The sequence below is a fragment of the Salmo salar genome, chromosome 05, assembly GCF_965601325.2.
Source record: "Salmo salar chromosome 05, fSalSal1, whole genome shotgun sequence".
Classification (NCBI taxonomy): Eukaryota; Metazoa; Chordata; class Actinopteri; order Salmoniformes; family Salmonidae; genus Salmo; species Salmo salar.
In genome coordinates, this window is record NC_138295.1 from 86,858,240 (window position 1) to 86,870,368 (window position 12,129).

Consider the following 12,129-nt stretch of genomic DNA (forward strand, 5'->3'; position numbering starts at 1 on the left):
CTCTACATTAATATCCTCCTCCTATTCCTCCTCTACATTAATATCCTCCTCCTATTCCTCCTCTACATTAATATCCTCCTCCTATTCCTCCTCTACATGAATATCCTCCTCCTATTCCTCCTCTACATTAATATCCTCCTCCTATTCCTCCTCTACATGAATATCCTCCTCCTATTCCTCCTCTACATGAATATCCTCCTACTATTCCTCCTTCCTCCTCTATATTAATATCCTCCTCCTATTCCTCCTCTACTATAATATCCTCCTCCTATTCCTCCTTCCTCCTCTACATTAATATCCTCCTCCTATTCCTCCTCTACATTAATATCCTCCTACTATTCCTCCTGTACATTAATATCCTCCTCCTATTCCTCCTCTACATTAATATCCTCCTCCTATTCCTCCTCTACATTAATATCCTCCTCCTATTCCTCCTCTACATTAATATCCTCCTCCTATTCCTCCTCTACATTAATATCCTCCTCCTATTCCTCCTCTACTATAATATCCTCCTACTATTCCTCCTCTACATTAATATCCTCCTCCTATTCCTCCTCTACATTAATATCCTCCTCCTATTCCTCCTCTACATTAATATCCTCCTCCTATTCCTCCTCTACATTAATATCCTCCTCCTATTCCTCCTCTACATTAATATCCTCCTCCTATTCCTCCTCTACATTAATATCCTCCTACTATTCCTCCTTCCTCCTCTACAATAATATCCTCCTCCTATTCCTCCTCTACATTAATATCCTCCTCCTATTCCTCCTCTACATTAATATCCTCCTCCTATTCCTCCTTCCCCCTCTACAATAATATCCTCCTCCTATTCCTCCTTCCCCCTCTACAATAATATCCTCCTCCTATTGTCACGACTTCTACCGAAGTCGGGTCCTTTCCTTGTTCGGGCGGCGCTCGGCGCTCGGCGTCGCCGATCTTCTAGCCATCATCGATCCACTTTTCATTTTCCACTTGTTTTGTCTTGTTTTCCTCACACCTGGTTTCAATCCCCTCAATCACTTGTTGTGTATTTAACCCTCTGGTCCCCCCATGTCTTTGTGTGGGATTGTTTATTGTTTGATGTATGCGCACGTTAGACTGGTTGCGCTGGGTTATGTCAACCCGTATTGTATTTCGTGTTCGTTGTGCCGTGTGTTTTTGTTCGCCTAAATAAAAGGATCCGTTTGCTACCCATTTACGCATACCTGACAGAATCCCACACCACCACATGGAGTCAGCAGGAGCAGGTACCTATGGTAGCGGAGTTGAGGAGCGCGTCCAGGAGCACACGGCGTTGATTCACCATCTCGGCACCGCCATGGACCGCGTCGTCCAGACGATGGACCGCTGGGAGAGACAGGAAGTTCCTCCAGCACCTCCACCAGCACAACAGGGGTTCCCACTATTCGTCCCTCCTGTACCCGGTCCCAGTGGGATGCGTCTCGCCCTTCCCGGGGAGCATGATGGGACGGCGGCACGGTGCCAGGGTTTTCCTCGCATTCCCAGCATAAGGCGCTCGTCGATTCAGGCGCGGCTGGGAATTTTATTGACAGAGCATTCGCCCATAGGTTAGGGATCCATATTGTTCCAGCGGTTAGGCCTTTCCCAGTTCACGCTCTGGATAGTCGACCATTAGGGTCCGGGTTAATTAGGGAAGCTACCATCCACCTGGGCATGGTGACGCAGGGGGGTCACGAGGAGAGAATCAGTCTCCTGCGTTTCCCGTGGTACTAGGCCTTCCCTGGTTAGCTCGTCATGACCCCACCATTTCATGGCAACAGAGGGCTCTCACGGGGTGGTCGCGAGAGTGCTCAGGGTGGTGTTTATGGGTTTCCGTTGGTGCTCCTACGGTGGAAAGTCCAGACCAGGTCTCCACTGTGTGCATTCCCCCCGAATATGCCGATTTGGCTCTCGCCTTCTCCAAAAAGAAGGCGACTCAATTACCACCCCATCGACGGGGGGATTGTGTGATAAATCTCCTGGTTGACGCTGCACTTCCCAGGAGTCACCGTGTATCCCCTGTCACAGGCGGAGACGGTGGCTATGGAAACATATGTTGACTATCGAGGTCTAAACCAGATCACGGTGAGGTACAGTTACCCGCTACCGCTCATCGCCACAGCACGTCCAGGAGCACACGGCGATTGAGTCAATGCACGGGACGCGCTTCTTCACCAAATTAGATTTCAGGAGCGCTTACAACCTGGTGCGTATCCGGGAGGGAGACAAGTGGAAGACGGCGTTCAGTACCACCTCAGGGCATTATGAGTACCTCGTCATGCCGTACGGATTGATGACTGCTCCATCAGTCTTCCAAGCCTTTGTAAACGAGATTTTCAGGGTCCCTGGAGGCTTTTCTATTGATCAGGGAAGAGCTGTACATGATCCATCTGTGGCACCATAGGGGCTGGGGTGTGTGTGTGTGTGTGTGTGTGTGTGTGTGTGTGTGTGTGTGTGTGTGTGTGTGTGTGTGTGTGTGTGTGTGTGTGTGTGTGTGTGTGTGTGTGTGTGTGTGTGTGTGTGTGTGTGTGTGTGTGTCTGTGCATGTACTCATGAATGTGTGATCTCACTTGGTCACAGAGACCGTGTGACAGTACTGCCTTGGTTTACTGGAATACTAACCATACGTTAGTCACCTTCCCCACGCTGTCTGGCCAGGCTTTGTGTGGTTATTTATGGAGCCAAGTAGGAACTCTATGATGACAGAGAGATGCTTTCAAAGGAACGTGTGTGTGTGTGTGTGTGTGTGTGTGTGTGTGTGTGTGTGTGTGTGTGTGTGTGTGTGTGTGTGTGTATATGTATGACTGGAAATCCCTATGACACAGCTATTCAATAACAGGGTTTGAGACCTGAGGCCTTCCATCCGTTCATTTGACTTTAATAGGCACTTCAGACATAGTCATTTTATTTGATAAAGGGTTGAGTTCAGGTCAGACACACTGATTGTCTCACTCAGAAAATATAGGACCTCTTGTAACTGCGTCATTGCCTTTCATTTTAATAACATTATCTTAAGATAAGATATTCACTGCCTCAGTAGTCTCTTCTGTCATGTTCTAGCGCAGGGCTCTATAAAGCTGTTCCTGGAGAGATATCCTCCTGTAGGTTTTAACTCCAACTCTGTTCCTGGAGAGATACCCTCCTGTAGGTTTTAACTCCAACTCCTGTTCCTGGAGAGCTACCCTCCTGTAGGTTTTAACTCCAACCCTGTTCCTGGAGAGCTACCCTCCTGTAGGTTTTAACTCCAACCCTGTTCCTGGAGAGCTACCCTCCTGTAGGTTTTAACTCCAACACTGTTCCTGGAGAGATATCCTCCTGTAGGTTTTAACTCCAACCCTGTTCCTGGAGAACTACCCTCCTGTAGGTTTTAACTCCAACCCTGTTCCTGGAGAGCCTCCCTCCTGTAGGTTTTAACTCCAACCCTGTTCCTGGAGAGAAACCATCCTGTAGGTTTTAACTCCAACCCTGTTCCTGGAGAACTACCCTCCTGTAGGTTTTTACTCCAACCCTGTTCCTGGAGAGCTACCCTCCTGTAGGTTTTAACTCCAACCCTGTTCCTGGAGAGTTACCCTCCTGTAGGTTTTAACTCCAACCTTGTTCCTGGAGAGCTACCCTCCTGTAGGTTTTAACTCCAACCCTGTTCCTGGAGAGCTACCCTCCTGTAGGTTTTAACTCCAACCTTGTTCCTGGAGAGCTACCCTCCTGTAGGTTTTAACTCCAACCTTGTTCCTGGAGAGCCACCCTCCTGTAGGTTTCCACTCCAACCCTGTCTACTACGCAACTAAGACATCAGGTAGGATTGTCTTAGTTACAGTAGTAGACAGTCATCAGGTAGGATTGTCTTAGTTACAGTAGTAGACAGCTCATCAGGTAGGATTGTCTTAGTTACAGTAGTAGACAGCTCATCAGGTAGGATTGTCTTAGTTACGGTAGTAGACAGCTCATCAGGTAGGATTGTCTTAGTTACAGTAGTAGACAGCTCATCAGGTAGGATTGTCTTAGTTACAGTAGTAGACAGCTCATCAGGTAGGATTGTCTTAGTTACAGTAGTAGACAGCTCATCAGGTAGGATTGTCTTAGTTACAGTAGTAGACAGCTCATCAGGTAGGATTGTCTTAGTTACAGTAGTAGACAGCTCATCAGGTAGGATTGTCTTAGTTACAGTAGTAGACAGCTCATCAGGTAGGATTGTCTTAGTTACAGTAGTAGACAGCTCATCAGGTAGGATTGTCTTAGTTACAGTAGTAGACAGCTCATCAGGTAGGATTGTCTTAGTTACAGTAGTAGAGACAGCTCATCAGGTAGGGTTGTCTTAGTTACAGTAGTAGACAGCTCATCAGGTAGGATTGTCTTAGTTACAGTAGTAGACAGCTCATCAGGTAGGATTGTCTTAGTTACAGTAGTAGACAGCTCATCAGGTAGGATTGTCTTAGTTACAGTAGTAGACAGCTCATCAGGTAGGATTGTCTTAGTTACAGTAGTAGACAGCTCATCAGGTAGGGTTGTCTTAGTTACAGTAGTAGACAGCTCATCAGGTAGGATTGTCTTAGTTACAGTAGTAGACAGCTCATCAGGTAGGATTGTCTTAGTTACAGTAGTAGACAGCTCATCAGGTAGGATTGTCTTAGTTACAGTAGTAGAGACAGCTCATCAGGTAGGATTGTCTTAGTTACGGTAGTAGACAGCTCATCAGGTAGGGTTGTCTTAGTTACAGTAGTAGAGACAGCTCATCAGGTAGGATTGTCTTAGTTACAGTAGTAGACAGCTCATCAGGTAGGATTGTCTTAGTTACAGTAGTAGACAGCTCTAGCAGATAAAATGGAAACTAGTAAATATCTCTAGCAGATAAAATGGAAACTAGTAAATATCTCTAGCAGATAAAATGGAAACTAGTAAATATCTCTAGCAGATGAAATGGAAACTAGTAAATATCTCTAGCAGATAATATGGAAACTAGTAAATATCTCTAGCAGATTTAAATGGAAACTAGTAAATATCTCTAGCAGATAAAATGGAAACGAGTAAATATCTCTAGCAGATTTAAATGGAAACTAGTAAATATCTCTAGCAGATAAAATGTAAACTAGTAAATATCTCTAGCAGATAAAATGGAAACTAGTAATTATCTCTAGCAGATTTAAATGGAAACTAGTAAATATCTCTAGCAGATTTAAATGGAAACTAGTAAGTATCTCTAGCAGATAAAATGGAAACTAGTAAATATCTCTAGCAGATTTAAATGGAAACTAGTAAATATCTCTAGCAGATAAAATGGAAACTAGTAAATATCTCTAGCAGATAAAATGGAAAACATGTACGATAGGAAATCCTCATAGCCTCCCACTACAACACTACCAGTGGCTGACTGTCTCATGAAAAGGGCCAGAAGTTTTCCCCATTCAACAACCTCACCAGACAAAACTCTGGACCTTCAATTTGAAAACCATAACTATAACTTAAGTTTGTTCCTGGTCAGGACAGGTGGTTAGAAAAGTCTCTCTTTAGAATTTAGAAGAATATAATTACTTAATTGTTCCTGGAAGGAATTTCAGTAGAACTAACTTTAGTGGTGAAGATAAAGGGGTATCCTTCCCTTTACATTCTGATTGGGCCACATTGTAGCCGTTGCATCTACACATGGTAGTAAAATGTGACTCTTATCTGTCCACTGGGCCAGCATTTTGACCATATGTCCTGCTCCATCAATGTATGCAAATGTATTTAAGACACATCTTAATGCCATAAGTCAATGATTGTAGAATCAGGATGATTTAAATGGTTTCAGTGACCAGAGCCGTCTACACTTGGAAGATATCCAGATACAATACGTGTCTGACTATCTCCAGAGGTGGTCAGTAAGATCTGATCTCAGTCAGGTGGTCAGGGTTAGGGCCAGGGTTAGGGCCAGGGTTAGGGTCAGGGTTAGAGTCAGGGTTAGGGCCATGGTTAGAGTCAGGGTTAGGATCAGGGTTAGAGTCAGGGTTAGAGTCAGGGTTAGGGTCAGGGTTAGGGTCAGGGTTAGGGTCAGGGTTAGAGTCAGGGTTAGGGTCAGGGTTAGAGTCAGGGTTAGGGCCATGGTTAGAGTCAGGGTTAGGGCCATGGTTAGAGTCAGGGTTAGGGCCATGGTTAGAGTCAGGGTTAGGGTCAGGGTTAGGGCCAGGGTTAGAGTCAGGGTTAGGGCCATGGTTAGAGTCAGGGTTAGGGTCAGGGTTAGAGTCAGGGTTAGGGCCAGGGTTAGAGTCAGGGTTAGGGCCATGGTTAGAGTCAGGGTTAGGGCCATGGTTAGAGTCAGGGTTAGGGCCATGGTTAGAGTCAGGGTTAGGGTCAGGGTTAGGGCCATGGTTAGAGTCAGGGTTAGGGCCAGGGTTAGAGTCAGGGTTAGGGTCAGGGTTAGGGCCAGGGTTAGGGCCATGGTTAGGGTCAGGGTTAGGGCCATGGTTAGAGTCAGGGTTAGGGCCATGGTTAGAGTCAGGGTTAGGGTCAGGGTTAGAGTCAGGGTTAGGGTCAGGGTTAGGGTCAGGGTTAGAGTCAGGGTTAGGGCCATGGTTAGAGTCAGGGTTAGGGCCAGGGTTAGGGTCAGGGTTAGGGTCAGGGTTAGGGCCAGGGTTAGGGCCATGGTTAGGGTCAGGGTTAGGGCCATGGTTAGAGTCAGGGTTAGGGCCATGGTTAGAGTCAGGGTTAGGGTCAGGGTTAGAGTCAGGGTTAGGGCCAGGGTTAGAGTCAGGGTTAGGGCCATGGTTAGAGTCAGGGTTAGGGCCATGGTTAGAGTCAGGGTTAGGGCCATGGTTAGAGTCAGGGTTAGGGTCAGGGTTAGAGTCAGGGTTAGAGTCAGGGTTAGGGTCAGGGTTAGGGCCAGGGTTAGAGTCAGGGTTAGGGCCAGGGTTAGGGTCAGGGTCAGGGTCAGGGTTAGGGTCAGGGTTAGGGTCAGGGTTAGAGTCAGGGTTAGGGCCATGGTTAGAGTCAGGGTTAGGGCCATGGTTAGAGTCAGGGTTAGGGCCATGGTTAGAGTCAGGGTTAGGGCCATGGTTAGGGTCAGGGTTAGGGTCAGGGTTAGGGCCAGGGTTAGGGCCATGGTTAGGGTCAGGGTTAGGGCCAGGGTTAGGGTCAGGGTTAGGGCCAGGGTTAGGGCCAGGGTTAGGGTCAGGGTTAGGGTCAGGGTTAGGGCCAGGGTTAGGGTCAGGGTTAGGGTCAGGGTTAGGGTCAGGGTTAGGGCCAGGGTTAGGGTCAGGGTTAGGGCCAGGGTTAGGGCCATGGTTAGGGTCAGGGTTAGGGTCAGGGTTAGGGCCAGGGTTAGGACCAGGGTTAGGGTCAGGGTTAGGGCCAGGGTTAGGGTCAGGGTTAGGGCCAGGGTTAGGGCCAGGGTTAGGGTCAGCAGAAGGACAGAGACGAGTGGAGATTGGGGAGGAAAGGGGAGACCAGGAAGCAAATCCCAGTAAGCAGAGTTAGGAAATGTGTGTGTGTGTGTGTGTGTGTGTGTGTGTGTGTGTGTGGTGTGTGTGTGTGTGTGTGTGTGTGTGTGTGTGTGGAGATGGAGCCTGGGTTTGACTACAGGACAGGGACAGGCAGGGGGTGTCAGGTGACCGTCAGGCCCACTGTCTGTGAAACCCCAGAGACTGTAGCCTACTAGGCATGAAGCCGTGGAGGAGGAAGCTGGGTAATGTGATTAACCTTGGTGTGTATCCGAGTAGCAGCCCTACAGACTGCATGACTGATGTGAGACTGGACTGGATTGAACTGGACTGGGCTGGACTAGTATGGGCTGAGCAGGGCTGGACTGTGCTGAACTGGGCTGGACTGGGCTGAACTGGACTGGGCCGGTATGAGGCTGGGGCTGGTGGGAGATGCTGTATAATGCTGTATACTCTGGGAGAGGATTACCCACAGAATTAAACCTATTATATAGCCTATATTATATATAATACAGTATACGGTATATATCTCTATGGTAACATCACACTCACCTGGTCACACACCCGTCACACACACACGCTGTTACTTGGTGAGACACACGTGGTTTGTGTTCCAAATGGTACCCTATTCCCTACATAGTGCACTACTCTTGACTAGGACCCCATAGGGCTCTGTTCAAAAGTAGTGCAATATACTATATAGGGAATAGGGTTCCATTTGGGATGCAACCTTGGCCCCCGGCTGTATAGAGTTCCTGACTGACTGACTCCAGGGTGTTTAGTGGTTAACATGTCATGTGATCCAGTGGAAATGAACCAGTCAGTCTTCATACTATCTCATCCCAGACAGACAGACAGACGCTCACACAGACAGGCAGACCTACAGACAGCATACTAAGACAAAATAATATATATATGGCACATCAATGCGAGCTGTGGCAAGAAGGTTTGCTGTGTCTGTCAGCGTAGTGTCCAGAGCATGGAGGCGCTACCAGGAGACAGGCCAGTACATCAGGAGACGTGGAGGAGGCCGTAGGAGGGCAACAACCCAGCAGCAGGACCGCTACCTCCGCCTTTGTGCAAGGAGGAGCAGGAGGAGCACTGCCAGAGCCATGCAAAATGACCTCCAGCAGGCCACAAATGTGCATGTGTCTGCTCAAACGGTCAGAAACAGACTCCATGAGGGTGGTATGAGGGCCCGACATCCACAGGTGGGGGTTGTGCTTACAGCCCAACCCGGTGCAGGACGTTTGGCATTTGCCAGAGAACACCAAGATTGGCAAATTCGCCACTGGCACCCTGTGCTCTTCACAGATGAAAGCAGGTTCACACTGAGCACGTGACAGACGTGACAGAGTCTGGAGATGCCGTGGAGAACATTCTGCTGCCTGCAACATCCTCCAGCATGACCGGTTTGGCGTTGGGTCAGTCATGGTGTGGGGTGGCATTTCTTTGGGGGGCCCCACAGCCCTCCATGTGCTCGCCAGAGGTAGCCTGACTGCCATTAGGTACCGAGATGAGATCCTCAGACCCCTTGTGAGACCATATGCTGGTGCGGTTGGCCCTGGGTTCCTCCTAATGCAAGACAATGCTAGACCTCATGTGGCTGGAGTGTGTCAGCAGTTCCTGCAAGAGGAAGGCATTGATGCTATGGACTGGCCCGCCCGTTCCCCAGACCTGAATCCAATTGAGCACATCTGGGACATCATGTCTCGCTCCATCCACCAACGCCACGTTGCACCACAGACTGTCCAGGAGTTGGCGGATGCTTTAGTCCAGGTCTGGGAGGAGATCCCTCAGGAGACCATCCGCCACCTCATCAGGAGCATGCCCAGGCGTTGTAGGGAGGTCATACAGGCACGTGGAGGCCACACACACTACTGAGCCTCATTTTGACTTGTTTTAAGGACATTACATCAAAGTTGGATCAGCCTGTAGTGTGGTTTTCCACTTTAATTTTGAGTGTGACTCCAAATCCAGACCTCCATGGGTTGATAAATTGGATTTCCATTGATTCTTTTTGTGTGATTTTGTTGTCAGCACATTCAACTATGTAAAGATAAAAGTTTTTAATAAGATTATTTCATTCATTCAGATCTAGGATGTGTTATTTTAGTGTTCCCTTTATTTGTTTGAGCAGTGTATATATATATATTTGAAGTCGGAAGTTTACATACACTTAGGTTGGAGTCATTAAAACTCGTTTTTTAAACACTCCACACATTTCTTGCTAACAAACAATAGTTTTGGGAAGTCGGTTAGGACATCTACTTTGTGCATGACACAAGACATTTTTCCAACAATTATTTACAGACAGATTATCCCACTTATAATTCACTGTGTCTCAATTCCAGTGGGTCAGAAGTTTACATACACTAAGTTGACTGTGCCTTTAAACAGCTTGGAAAATTCCAGAAAATGATGGCTTTAGAAGCTTCTGATAGGCTAATTGACATCATTTGAGTCAATTGGAGGTGTACCTGTGGATGTATTTCAAGGCCTACCTTCAAACTCAGTGCCTCTTTGCTTGACATCATGGGAAAATCAAAAGAAAGTCTGGTTCATCCTTGGGAGAAATTTCCAAACGCCGGAAGGTACCACCGTCATCTGTACAAACAATAGTACGCAAGTAGAAACACCATGGGACCACGCAGCCATCATACCGCTCAGGAAGGAGACACGTTCTGTCTCCTAGAGATGAACGTACTTTGGTGCGAAAAGTGCAAATCAATCCCAGAACAACAGCAAAGGACCTTGTGAAGATGCTGGAGGAAAAGTATCTATATCCACAGTAAAACAAGTCCTATATCGACATAACCTGAAAGGCCGCTCAGCAAGGAAGAAGCCACTGCTCCAAAACCGCCATAAAAAAGCCAGACTACGGTTTGCAACTGCACATGGGGACAAAGATCGTACTTTTTGGGGAAATGTCCGCTGGTCTGATGAAACAAAAATAGAACTGTTTGGCCATAATGACCATCGTTATGCTTGTTTGGAGGAAAAAGGGGGAGGCTTGCAAGCCGAAGAACACCATCCCAACCGTGAAGCACGGGGGTGGCAGCATCATGTTGTGGGGGTACTTTGCTGCAGGAGGGACTGGTACACTTCACAAAATAGATGGCATCATGAGGAAAGAAAATTATTTGGATATATTGAAGCAACATCTCAAGACATCATTCAGGAAGTTAAAGCTTGGTCGCAAATGGGTCTTCTAAATGGACAATGACCCCAAGCATACTTCCAAAGTTGTGGCAAAATGGCTTAAGGACAACAAAGTCAAGGTATTGGAGTGGCCATCACAAAGCCCTGACCTCAATCCTATAGAAAATTTGTGGCAGAACTGAAAAAGTGTGTGCAAGCAAGGAGGCCTACAAACCTGACTCAGTTACACCAGCTCTGTCAGGAGGAATGGGCCAAAATTCACCCAACTTATTGTGGGAAGCTTGTGGAAGATTGATTGGAACTCCAGTGAGATTGATTGGAACTCCAGTGAGATTGATTGGAACTCCAGTGACATTGATTGGACCTCCAGTGAGATTGATTGGAACTGATTGATTGGAACTCCAGTGAGATTGATTAGAACTCCAGTGAGATTGATTGGAACTCCAGTGAGATTGATTGGAACTCCACTGAGATTGATTGGAACTTCAGTGAGATTGATTGGAACTCCACTGAGATTGATTGGCCCCACATTCAGTAGCACCTGTGTTCTTTTAGCATCAGTAAAGCATGTTGCATTGATTGCCTGCTGTATGTTACCTTGTGAACTGACGGTATAATTTACAGTTACCTTAGTTCACCAGGTTGTTTATCATCCTCACAACGACACACTGTCACACACACACACACACACACACACACACACACACACACACACACACACACACACACACACACACACACACACACACACTGTCACACACACACACACACACACACACACACACACACACACACACACACACACACACACACACACACACACACACACACACACACACACACACACACACACTGTGAAGCTCATCTACTGATACACACCAAAGACAGTAGTCTATTTTTCACCTTAGTTGCCAGTGCCAGTCAGTGTGTGATGTGATATTTATTCACCACTATCCTGTATGATCAAGCGGTAATTATTGCACATTAATATTATTTTCTATTTTACTTTAATATGGGGTGCACAAGTGTCTGTTCATCACACTGTATGTACGTTGATGAATGTTGACAGTCCATACTGTTGGACCATGACTCACCAGCACAGTGAATCACAGGCTTCGTCCCAAATGGGCCCCTATTCTCTTTTGACCCTCTGGTCAAACGTAGTGAACAATTTGGAGAATAGGGTTCCATTTGGGACACAGACGCAGCTAAAAGGAAGCTCTCTGTCAGAACAACATATCTCTCGCTCAGAGTGGTTGTGGTTCCCAGTGAGACTAAGGAGCTTCGAAGCTTTTTAGGACTTCAGTTCTCCCTTCATCTGATATGTGAACTCTCTCTTTAACAGTGACCTTAAAAACGTTTTTGCATTTGAATTTGCTATGTATGCACAATAGTTATTAGCTAAATCGTGCCAATTAAAGGTTCCTAAAGATCAATAATATCTCTCTCTCCCTCTCCAATCCCCCTCCTCTCTCTCTCTGTCTCTGTCTCTCTGTCTCTCTCTCTCTCTCTCTCTCTCTCTCTCTCTCTCTCTCTCTCTCTCTCTTTGTCTCTC

At 47.0% G+C, this 12,129-nt stretch overlaps 1 protein-coding gene across 2 annotated transcripts in view; it reads left to right on the forward strand.

Annotated features, from left to right (window-relative positions):
* The window catches only part of LOC106591933 (oxysterol-binding protein-related protein 3), a 149,325-nt gene that overhangs the window by 51,156 nt on the left and 86,040 nt on the right, over positions 1-12,129 (forward strand). The gene's annotated exons all lie outside the window — the stretch shown is intronic.